Below are 13,521 nucleotides of genomic sequence, written 5' to 3' on the forward strand. Positions count from 1 at the left end.
GGGCGGCACGGCCCGGAGGGCGCCTCGCAGCAGCCACCGGAGGGCGGCAGCGGGACGCGGAGCGGCGAAGGGGCCCGCAGGAGGTGGGGGCGCCTGGAGCCCAGCTCGCCTCTGCCGCGTGTGCCCTGGGCACCAGGGACCTCCAGCGCGGGCCTTGGAGGCTTGCAGGGGTGGCAGCTGCCCAAGTCTTCCTCGAAGCGGGACAGTTGTCAAGAACCCCATTCCTGGAGTCTCTCAGTCCCAGCGCCTCAAAATCATAGGCTGAGAACTGGGCCACCAAGGTCAATTGGTATAAGGCAGTCCACAAAGATAAGGAAGGGTCTGCATCCTACTTTGGTGTGTGGCCACTGGGGACTTCAAAGCTTGCGAGCAGCCTTCTAAGGTACCCCTATTGGTCTATCCCCTTCCGAGATGCATGGAAATGTTTAGTCCAAAAGAACACCTGCAGATTCACCGCAGGAGACCAGAAGAACCTAGATGGTGCCACTGCTTTGACGGGGATCACAATAATAGAGGGTCCTGCAGCAAAAGATGCAGACCAACATTAAAAATCATCGTTTCAAAAAACGAAAACAAAAACAGGTTTTCTGGTGGAGTGACAGATGGAACCCCAAGACTATGGCCATCAGACACTGAACCCACCCCAGTGGCTCAACCTTGGCACTGATTCGAACAATCCACCATGTGAGATCCACGGGCTAGCATCTGCCCAGGAGAATGCTCAGGAGGCTCGCAGAGACAGGAATGAAGAAAGAATGGAAACAAGCACACAGGGAGGATGTGGGAAGAGTGTGCTTCACATTGTGGGCGTTGCCATCCACTTCACAAAACTAGATGGGCATGCCTTGTTGAATGGGAAAGTAGCAGGCTCTGCACATTTTAACTCACACCACCATGAGAACATATATATGTAATTTATATATTAATTAATGTATATATGACTTGCATATAATTAATGTATGTATAGATCCCAAACCATACTCATTGCCATTGAGTTGATCCTGGTGCCTAGGGACTCATTGTTATGGTGAGTGCCATCAAGTCATAGTGACCCTGAGCACAACAGAATGAAACACTGCCCAGTCATCCTCACAATTGTCCCCAAGTTTTTATGGGACAACGTAATGGCGCCCCAGTGGATTTCTGAGGCCAAAGCTTTACTGGAGAAGAATCCTCGTCTTCCTCCCACAGAGTGGCTGGTGAGTTTGAACCCAGGAACTGGTGGTGTAGCAGCCACTACACTCCAGAGCTCTGCTGCGTGGCAGAGCTCAGAGAAGTGAGGAGACACACTCGGCGCAGCACAAAGCCCTACAGTTCCACTGCCCTTTTTTTCATTCAAGTTCCTTTCCTACTTGGGCACAATGTGTTCATTCATTCCCCGGCATTCCTCTTCATTTGAGGCTGCACTGTGGATCTCCAGAATTTGCATGAAATGACAGGGCCTCTTTTTTTAAAAAAACGTTTTATTAGGGGGACAGGACCTCTTAAATGTCTCTTAGGCAGAGCAATCTAATTGACTGAGGGAGTCCTTGTTCAGTGTGTTAGGCTGGGTAGACTAGAGAAACAAATCCAGGGAGACTCGTGTATAAGAAAGAGCTTCATATCAAAGAGCAATTATATATTGAGAAAACATCCCAGTCCAGTCCAGATCAAGTCCATATGTCTGATAGCAGTCTATAAGGAGTTCCCAGAATCCTCAGGAGAAGGTAATCCCCACACAGAGGCCTCATTGGCTATGACCTGATTGACAGACTAGATTCTACCCCTTTCCAAGTTGATAGGAAATTATGTAGCTGCCACATTCAGCATAAATGCTTAGCACACTGAGAGCTTAATCCACGTTTGAGTTCACCCAGGTGTGAGTCCACCCAGAGGCACCTTGGAAGAAAAGGCCTGGAAAGCTAGTTCTGAAAAATCAGCCACTGGAAAACCCTAGAAGCTACTCTGTCTACTCTGAGCCAATGAGGTTGTCACGAGTCAGGACCAACTCCACACAACTGGTTAGCCTTGGCCCTGGGGAGGGGACAATCTTTGGAGACGAGCAAATGATAACTAGCATTCCCAGCACCCTATGCTAGGTGCTCTGCCAGATTTAAACACAGGACGCCGGAAACCTTAGAGAAAGACTAGTGAGCTATCTCGTTTTTCTAATGAGACTCTTGAAGACTAACTATGAATTTGGTCTGGAAGAGAGAGAAGGGTGCAGTCCTAGCAGTGGGCAGGGGTTCTCAGGGGAGCGGGTGGAAGTGGAGTTCGGTGAAGGGGACTTTCACGTTTACTTAGGAACTCTGTGCTGGGAGTGGGACTCTTCCAAATGAGAACCTTGTTGTTGCTGCTCAGTCAGCTCTGATTCCGGTCAAAAACATTGCCTGCTCTGTGCCGTCTTCACAACCACCGGCATGCTTGAGGCCAATGTTGCAGCCACTGGATTTCGAGTGCCCTCTGGCCTGGAGGACTATATCCCAGCACTGGAGTACACAATGCCCTACTGTGATCCATAGGACTCTGAGGAAGTGGATGGCCAGGACTTTCTTCCTAGTATGTCATAGCCTAAAGTTGTCACTGAAACCTGCCCACCGTGGGTGACCCTGATGTTATTGGGATACCAGTGGCAGAGCTGCCAGTACCACTGTACGACAAGCTAGCAGACAGCGGTGGGAAGAGACTGTAGTCATTCATTAATAGTGAAAAGAAAGAGAGGGAGAAAGAAGAGGGACAGGAGGGAGAGAGGGGGAGAGATCCACCGGATCCAAGCCAACTCCAGCATGATCTGAAACTTCTTCCTCACCACCTGCAGGTTTAGATGCTGAAAAGATTCAAAATATTAGCGAGTTTAACAAACCGATCTTGGACATGAATTCCAGGCATTGTAGAAATAGGAGAAATAATGAACATATATGTGATCTCCATGGCATATTCTTTTTTTTACCTGTTCTATCTTTATTTTTTTTCTTATTAAATACTGTTATTGGGGGCTTTTACATCTCTTTTCACAATCCATACATTCTTCCAGTGTGTCAAGCACATTTGCACATATGCCGCCATCATCATTTTCAAAGCATTCTCTTCCCACTTGAGCCCCTGATGTTAGCTCCCCATTTCTTCCCCCTCCCTCCCTCACCCATCCTCTCTTACAAATCCTTGATGAGTTATAGATTATTATTTTCATATCTTATATCATCCTCCATTCTCCCTCACCCACTTTTCTGTTGTTTGTCCCCTGGGAGGGGGTTCTAGATTGATCATTGTGATTGATTCCCCCTTTCTTCCCCCACCCTCTCCTAATCCTCCTGATATCTCTACTCTCATTGTTGGCCCTGAGGGGTTTATCTATCCTGGATTCCCTGTGTTTTGGGCTCTTATCAGTAGCAGTGTGCATGTTCTGGTCTAATCCGATTTGTAAGGTAGAACTGAGGTCATGATAGTGGGGGAAGGAAGCACCAAAGAGCGAGAGGAAAGTTGTGTGTTTCATCGGTGCTATACTGCACCCTGACTGGCTCCTCTCTTCCCTGTGACCCCTCTGTGAGGGGATGTCCAATTGTCTGTAGATGTGCTTTGGGTCTTCACCCCATGCCCCGTCCCCCCATTCACATTGGGTATGATTTTGTTCTGTGTCTTAGATACCTGATACCTGATCCCATCAACACCTCAAGATCACACAGGCTGGTGTGCTTCTTCCATGTGGGCTTTGTTGCTTGTCAGCTAGATGGCCACTTGTTTATCTTCAAGCCTTTAAGACCCCAGACACTATCTCTTTTGATAGTCAGGCACCATCAGCTTTCTTCACCACATTAGCTTATGCATCCATTTTGTCTTCAGCAATCATGTCAGGAAGGTGAGCATCACAGAATGCCAGTTTATTAGAATAAAGTGTTCTTTTGTTGAGGGAATATTTGAGTCAAGGCCCAATGTCCATCTGCAACCTTAATTCTTTTTTTTTAATTTAATTTATTCATTTTAATCATTTTATTAGGGCCTCATACAACTCTTATCACAATCCATACATACATCAGTTGTGTAAAGCATATCTGGACATTCATTGCCCTCATCATTTTCAAAACATCTGCCCTCCACTTAAGCCCTTTCCATCAGGTCCTCTTTTTTTCCCCTCTCTCATGAACCCTTGATAATTTATAAACTATTATTTTGTCAAATCTTGCCCTGTCCGATGTCTGCCTTCACCCCTTTTCTGTTGTCCATCCCTCAGGGAGGAGGTCACATGTAGATCCTTGTAATCGGTTCCCTCTTTCCAACCCACTCTCCCTCTACCCTCCCAGTATTGCCACTCGCACCCCTGGTCCTGAAGTTATCATCCACCCTGGGTTCCCTGTGTTTCCAGTTCCTATCTGTACCAGTGTACATCCTCTGGTTTAGCCAGAATTGAAAGGCAGAATTCGAATCATGATAGTGGGGTCGGGGGGGAGGAAGCATTTAGGAACTAGAGGAAAGTTGTATTTTTCATCGGTGCTATATCGCACCTTGACTGACTCATCTCCACCCTTAGACTCCTCTGCAAGGGGATTTCCAGTGGCCAACAAATGGGCTTTGGGTCTCCACTCTGCACTCCCCCCTTCATTCACTATGGTAAGATTTTTTTTTCTTGATGATGCCTTATACCTGATCCCTTCGACACCTCATGATTGCACAGGCTGGTGTGCTTCTTCCATGTGGGCTTTGTTGCTTCTGAGCTAGATGGTCGCTTGTTCACCTTCAAGCCTTTAAGACCCCAGACGCTATAGCTTTTGATAGCCGGGCACCATCAGCTTTCTTGCAACCTTAATTCTTAACATATCGATATGAGTACATAGTTCTATTCCCCTCTCATTTTATGTAAATATATATATTTATATATGTACATGCCTGTATTTAGACCTCTATAAATATCTTTTGCCTCCTGGTTCTTTCCTCTATTTTCTTCTACTTTCCTCTTGTCCCGCTATCATGTTCAGCTTTCATTTGGGTTTAGTAATTCCTCACTGCTACATTGCCCTTGATTAAATCCCACTAGACATCCTATGCCTTTTCTCCACTTATTTTAGTTTGCTTGTTGTTCCCTCATCCCATGGAATATTCTTGATTCTCAGAGGCTTGTCAGTAACTTTAGTTCACACAAAAACTGTTCATACAGATACAAATCCACTATAGACATCCTTCCTACTGTCCACTCCTTAATTTAATAATCAGCAGCATTTAACTCCATATTTAACCAGGCAAGGTTCTTGCTTGGCCTATTCTGTAACTATGACTACAACTTACTCTTATGTATTATGATTAAAAGCTATTGCTAGAACTAGCTTTGAACCACATAATAAGTCCTAGCGACATAATTGTTACAAGTTGGGCTGCTAACTGCAAGGTCAGTAGTTCGAAACTACCAGCCACTCTGAGGGCAAACGATGAGTCTTTCTACTCCTATAAAGAGTTACAGTCTCAGAAACCCACAGGGACAGTTCTACCCTCATCTACAGGGCCCCTATGAGTTGGACTTGACAAGATGGCAAGTAAGTTTTTTGGGAAGTTGCAATCACATAACACTTCTATATGCGCGGAATTCTTGGCTTCTTGACATCCCTTCTAAATATCTTTGTTAGACCCCAACACTGTTCTAGTTACTAATTTTGCACTTAATTGTGAAACCCAGTAATAACCAAAAGACATTAATAAAGTTCTCTATATTGAGTAAGATATAGACCAATTTCATAGAATCTGACTTGCAATGTATGAAACCTGAAAAAGAAATTTTTTTAAAATCATGGAAAATGTCAAAAACCTTCTGGAAAAAAAAAACCTTCTGGAGAGAGTGATAGAATAAACTCTACATAACTATCACTGAACCCCAGTTTTGCCAACATATGTGCTTCCGGAGATTATGGTCATTAAAGCCATATGGTGTTCTACTCTGTCGCACAGAAGAGGTTGCCATAAGTCAGAATTAACTAAACAGCAATGGGTTGTGTTGTTGCTACATGAATTTGTTTGCTTGTTTTTGAATTTTTTTTTTCATTTTCACTGCTGTCTCCTTTTATTTATTTATTTTTAAAGATCATTTTATTGGGGCTTGTACAGCTCTTATAACAATCCATCTATCAATTGTATCATGCACATTTGTACATATGTTGCCATCGCTATTTTCCAAACATTTACTCTTTTAACATTTTTTAAATCGTTTTATTAGGGGCTCATACAACTCTTATCACAATCCATACATACATCAATTGTGTAAAGCACATCTGTACATTCATTGCCCTCATCATTCTCAAAACATTTGCTCTCCACTGAAGCTCTTGGCATCAGCTCCTCATATTTTCCCCTCCCTCCCCGCTCCTCCCTCCCTCATAAGCCCTTGATAATTTATAAATTATTTTGTGTTTTTGAACTTCTGATACCTATTCCCATCAGCACCTCGTGATCACACATGATGGTGTGCTTCTTCATGTGGACTTTGTTGCTTCTCTGCTAGATGGCTGCTAGTTTAATTACAAGCCTTTAAGACCCAAGATGCTATTTCTTTTAATACCCAGGCACCATCAGCTATCTTCACATTTGCTTATGCACCCATTTTGTCTTCAGCGATCTTGTCAGGAAAGTGAGTAACATACAATGGCACATCATTAGAACAAATCATTCTTGTACTTAGGTAAGGCTTAAGTAGAGGTCCAGAGTCCAACTGCTTCCTTGTTGTATTTACATATATAAACAAAATACCTATATTTATATATTTACAGATCTATCTATCTATACTTCTACATATATTTTTTCTTTTTTCTTTCTTCCTGCCCCACTATCATGTTTACACATAGTTCACCTCTCAGATATAATTCAATTGATCAAACATGACCAGAAAAGTCACACCCTCATCATCATCAATTTTAGAACCCTTACTATTTCCTGTCCCTGTCATTACTGGCTCACTGCACACCTCCTCCTGCCGCCTCCCCTCCTATGCCCCGCATCCCAGGAACCATCTGTCTTGCTGCTGTCTCCTTGGGATTGCCAATGTTTTCTATGATATATAGATAAACACCAAATAAAAAAGGAGTGGGGGAGACCATACAAATAGTCCCAAGTCTAACAAGGATCATGTTATAATCCATCAGTTCAGTCCCCTTTTCTTTCAGGGTTCCATATTCTGGAGCCCACTTACCTAACACATACACCCTTTTAGTCTTCAGCATTCATGTGGGTGCACATCCTAAAAGCCCCATTGCTATTCCTGCAGGCAGGGTTGGAGCAGTCTAGAGCCACCCTCCCTTTACACCTTTAGACTTTCAGTGTGCCCCCCTTGTGATTAACACACAACCAGTTCAGATGAGGTGTCGAGTGCTCCCCCTCATGTCAGAAGTCTACAGTTGGGATTCATTTCAGACTTCAGAAAGCTGTAAATTAAAAAAGAAAGAAAGAAAAGTTGTAAATAACCATGATATGCCTCTGAGACAGATTGCCCTAATGATAACATTTTTCCATATCAACTTCATCCTTTTGCCTCCTTCTTCTCCTTTTCTCTATATACAAAATGTACATCCCTTAGTGCCCATTTGGGTTATGTTTATAATCCCATAGGTTTGATTTGTATGTGAGAGAGAGAGAAAGCAGCGCTCTTTCTGTTTAGTTCCCCCTAATCATTCTCAAAAACCACAGTCCCCTAGAGTATGAGGTGAGCAGGGCTGGAAAATGCACCACAGTCCCCACACCTCCTATTCCTTCCCACCACCACTCTCTTGCCCTTCCTCCTGTCTTCATCCACTACCCAGCAGTCTGCAGCCTTTCCCTCCTGCAAATGAGCCAGAAGGGCAGTGCGTGCCATGAGCGGTGTAACCACTAGCCTGCCTCGGCTGCTGGTCAGGAAACAGCCAGCCTCCTAATACCTGCATACCTGATCCCTGAAGCCACATCTCTGTCCTCTCTAACCCCATCCCCACCTCCCACATATCCCACACATGTGCAAACTCCTCATTGGGCCAGTGTAGACTGCCGAATCAGCCATACACAAAGCACAAACAGTTCTTGGGCTTTGTCTGGAAGGCTCCTAAAGGTTTTAACATATAGGCTTTACAGGAATTTAAATAAGGATTATACAGGGACTGCCTGTATATAATATGGTGTTGGACTAATGTCCAAATGACATAATAACCAAATTTCATAAGATCCTATTATACAGAACGCATTGTGGATGTTAAGCAATGCATACCTATGGTATTTTTTTTCTGAATGGCTGTAGAGTGAGTTAGACCAGTGTCTATTCATACCTAAATACTTCTGTATGGGTTTTCCTGAAAATAAGGATATTCTCTTACACAACCCTATAACTGAAAAACCAAAAGCATTGCCTTCATGTCAATTCTGACTCATAGCGGCCTTGTGGGACAGGGGTTTTCCAAGGCTGTCAGTGTACATAGAAGCTGCCACACCTTTCCACCACAGTTTGGAGAATTCTAGCCATTAGCCTTTCAAATAGACAGCAAGCATTTCAACACTATGCCTTTAGGGCTTCTTACAAAACTAATGTATAATTATAACGATCACCATACTAATATGGATATAATGTTGTCTAAGCAGAACGTATCCGGATTTCACCACGTTGTTGCTAGGTGCCGCCGCGCTGGTCCCCGCTCCCAGCGCCCAATGCACAGCAGAAGGAAGCGGTGCCTTCCCCGTGCCACGCTCACCATTGGTTTGCTCAAGTCCACTGGTCCAACAATTGCCTCAGCCTATTTTGTCAACAGCCTTGCTCTTTTTAAAAAAATCAAATCATTTTATTGGGGGCTCATACAATTCTTATCACAATCCACACTTACATCCATTGGGTCCAACACATTTGTACATTGTTTCCCTCATCGTTCTCAAAACCTTTGATTTCTACTTGAGCCCCTGGTACCCGCTCCTTATTTTCCCCTCCCTCCCCGCTCCCCGCTCCCCCAACAGCCTTCCTCTTTTCCACTGCTTCTTCACTTTACAAAGCATGATGTCCTTCTCCAGAGAATGATGTCTCTTGACAACATGTCCAGACTATGGGAGACAAAGGCTCACGATCTTTGTCTCTAAGGAGCACTGTGGCTTCTTTCTTCCAAGACAGATGTGTTTGTTCTTTGGGCAGCCCATACTAATCTCAAGATTCTTTGCCAGCACCATAATTCAAATGCAATGATTGTTTCTCCATCTTCCTTATTCAAGGTTCAATTTTCACATGCCTATGAGACAATTGAAAATACCATGGCTACATTTTAAACATATATTCCCCGAATGAGAGACCCGCTGAATATGTCAACCGAACACTCCAAAAGATGAAAAAAGAAATCACAGCCTCAACAATTATAGTAGGTGACTTCAATACACTGCTCTCTGAAAAAGATAGATCACAGGGAAAGAAACTCAACAAGGGGGCTAGAGATCTAAACACTACAATTAGACAATTTGACCTGATAGATATTTACAGAGCTTTTCATCCAAATATGATCATGAGTGCTGAAGGGATAAGGCATCAAGCATCGTTAGAACAAAAAAAATCATATCATTGTGAATGAGGAGAGGAGTACGGAGTGGAGACCCAGAGCCCATTTGTAGGCCACTGGACATCCTCCTACAGAAGAGTCTCGGGGAGGAGACGAGCTAGTCAGGGTGTGATATAACAATGATGAAACATACAACTCTCCTCTAGTTCCTAAATGCTTCCTCCTCCCACACTATCATGATCCCAGTTCTGTCTTGCAAATCTGGCTAGACCAGAGGATGTACACTGGTACAGATAGGATCTGGAAACACAGGGAATCCAGGGCGGATGATCCCTTCAGGACCAGTGGTGAGAGTGGCGATACTGGGGGGATAGAGGGAGAGTGGGGTGGAAAGGGGGAACCGAGTACAAGGATCTACATGTGACCTCCTCCCTGGGGGATGTACAGCAGAAAAGTGGGTGAAGGGAGACGTTGGACAGTGCAAGATATGACAAAATAATAATTTATAAATTATCAAGTGTTCATGGGGGAGGAGGGAGCGGGGAGAGAGGGGGAAAATGAGGACCTAATGCCAGGGGCTTAAGTGGAGAGCAAATGTTTTGAGAATGATGAGGGCAATGAATGTACAAATGTGCTTTACACAATTGATGTATGTACGGATTGTGAAAAGAGTTTTATGAGCCCCTAATAAAATTATTTTTAAAAAGAAAAGAAAAGGTTCTCTGAGACCTAAAGAAACGGAAAATTTATTCGACTCTTAAAGAAGGGGAAATTTGAGAAAGTCATTGAGTCAATGCCAACACACAGCACCCTATGACTTTATGGAGTTTCTCGGCCCTTCTCTTCTTTTCTAAGGAAAACACATGTGCCTTGTTTACCTCGTAAGAGGTGCAGCCTCTTCATAATGCATGCTGATTGGAATTAATTTTATTCTTTAAATAAACTTTTAATTATGAATCAGATGGGTCTTCAAAAAAGGAAAAGCAATAATAAAAATCAGGGCTGAGATTCAGGAGAGAGAAAATAAAAAACTGTGGAAAAAAATAATGCTGCTAAACGTTGGTACTTTGAAAGCATAAACAGAATCGACTGACCAATGGCAAACCTAACCAAAGAAAGGAAGGAACAAATTTCAATAGCAAGAATGAGGGATGTAAGAGGGGACATTACAATAGACCCTAATGAAATCAAAAGGATAATTACACAGTACTACGAAGGACTGTACTCCAATGAAGTCAACAACTTGGAAGACATGGACAAATTCTTGGAAAAACAATCCCTCCCTAGACTATCCCCGATGGATGTCAAGAATTTCTTCTATAGCAATAGAAGAAACAGACAAGGTTATCAAGGGATTACCAACAAAAAAATTCCCTGGATCAGATGGCTTCATAGGAGAATTCTACCAAACATTCAGGGAAGAACTGACACCAATCCTATACAAAATCTCCCAGAATATAGAAAAAGACAGCAAACTCCCAAACTCCTTCAATGAAGCTTGTATAACTTTGATATCAAAACTAGGCAGGTATCCCATAAGATTCAAGAGCTACAGACCAATAGCCTTAATGAGCATCAATGCAAAAATCCTTAACAAAATACTGGCAAATAGAATACAAAAGTATATAAAACAAATAATTCACTATGACCACGTGGGATTGATACCAGGGATTCAGGATGGTTCAACATACAAAAAACCATTAGTATCATTTGCCACATGAAAAACTATAAGAACTACATGATAATATTGATGGATGCGGAAAAAGCATTTGACAACATCCACACCTATTCCTGTTTAAGACACTCAAGAAGATAGTAATGGAAGGAACATTCCTCAAGATAATACAAACTATATATGAATAAAACAACAGCCAATGTGGTAGTCAATGGAGAAAAGACTAACACAATCCCCCTGAAAAAGGGGACCAGACAAGGATGCCCCTTGTCCCCACTCTTATTTAACATGGTAATGGAGGTTTTAGCTAATAGCATAAGGCAAAGAAAAGACATCAAAGGTATTCACCTGGGGAAGAAGAGGTGAAACTATCATTATTTGCAGATGAGATGATTTTACATATGGAAAATCCCAAAAGCTCCACAAGAGGAGTACTGAAAGAAATAGTGGAATATGACAGAGTGGCAGAATACAAGATGACCTAACAGAAGTCTATTGGACTGCTATACACATCGGACAAGACCACAGAAAAGGAGATCAAAAAGGTGGTAACAATAGCCAAGCACAATAGCCAAGCACAAACTGAAATATCTAGGAATATACCTCACTAAAAGAACAAAAGAGTTATATGGGGAAAACTACAGAACACTATTACGAGAATCCAAGAGTGACCTCAACAAATGGAAGAATAGCCCATGCTTGTGGATTGGAAGATTCAATATAGTAAAGATGTCAGTTCTGCCCAAGGCACTATATAAGTTTAACACAATCCCGATACAATTACCCCCATCTTTCTTCAAAGAAATGGAAAAACTGATTACCAACTTCAAATGGAGAGGGAAGAAGCCCAGAATTAGCAGAGACTCCTCAAGAAGAAGGACACAGTGGGAGGGCTTGCTTTGCCTGACTTTAGCACATGTATACAGCCACAGTGCTCAAAACCACATGGTAGTGGTATAATGACAGATAATCAGACCAATGGAAAAGAACTGAAAACTCAGAAATAAAATCATCAGCAAACAGACAACTGATCTTTGACAGGGGCCCAAAAAATATCAAAAAGGAAGCAGATGCCACAGACCTCGAGGTAAAACCCCAAACTATTAGGGCCATCAATGAGGGAATTGGAACCAACCTGCGAACCTTGGCACAGGGAATACATAGGCTATCAGAAATAGCAAAGGATACAAATACAGATGAGTCACAAATTTGACAAGTGGGATATACTGAAGCTAAAACACCTGTGTACATCGAAAGAATTCACCAAGAGACTAATAAGAGAGCCCATGGACTGGGAAGACACCCATAGTAATGACACATCAGACAAAAGCTTTATTTTTAAAATCTACAATACCTTGCTAGCTGCCAAAAAGAAAAAAAACTGCCCACTGAGGAGGTGGGCAAAGGACCTGAACAGAAATTTCACAGGGGTAGAAAGCCAAATGGCTGATAAACATATGAGAAAACATTCCCGATTTTTAGCCATAAGAGAAATGCAAATTAAAACAATGAGATACCACTTAACACCCTCAAAGATGTCCCAATCCAAAAAATCAGAAAGCAACAGTGTTGGAGGGGCTGTGGTGAGATAGGAACTCTCAAGCACTGCTGGTGGACCTGTAGGTATGTACAGCCACTATGGAAATCGATTAGGCAATATCTAAAACAGATGGAAATTGAGCTTCCATATGACCTAGCAATCCACCCTATTGGGTATACACCCAGAAGAGGCAAGAAACAAACCATGGCCAGATATCTGTGCTCCAGTGTTCATTGAGGCATAGTTCATAATTGCAAGGAGTTGGAAACAACCCCAAATTCCATCAACAGACGAACGGATCAAAAAAAACTGGGGTACATGCATACAATGGAGTACTATGCTTCGCTAAAAAGCAGTGATGAACGCATGAAGCACATCGCCGCATGGGAAGAACTGGAGGAAATTATGCTAAGCGAAGTAAGCCAAGCACAAAAGGACAAGTACAACATGAATCCGCTGAGCTAAGTTTAAAAATTGTAAAAAGGGCATAGGGGAAAAGCTACTGTGTACAAACATTCCAGGAGTGAGGACCAGGTAGTGTGGTCAGGGCCAGACCAAATCCAGGGATACAATTGGTAGCCAACTAAAAAGGAGGGGGACAAGGAAAAGAAAGACATGGGTAGCGGGGAATAGGGCGCTAACCCACCCAAGGGGAGGTGTTGTTTACATCTCCACAGGGAAAGAGGGACCCGACTTCAACCCAGTGCTCCAAGATGTGAATGCAACATACTGGTGTGAAGCAGGGAGGGAACCAGTAGAGAGGTCTGAGGGACCGGCCCCAATCCCAACTTTGTGGACAGCCCTCCACTCCCCGCAGAAGAATTCACTTCAGAGCACAGCACTGAAACTACAGCTCA

This window comes from Tenrec ecaudatus, chromosome 2, assembly GCF_050624435.1.
Source record: "Tenrec ecaudatus isolate mTenEca1 chromosome 2, mTenEca1.hap1, whole genome shotgun sequence".
NCBI lineage: Eukaryota > Metazoa > Chordata > Mammalia > Afrosoricida > Tenrecidae > Tenrec > Tenrec ecaudatus.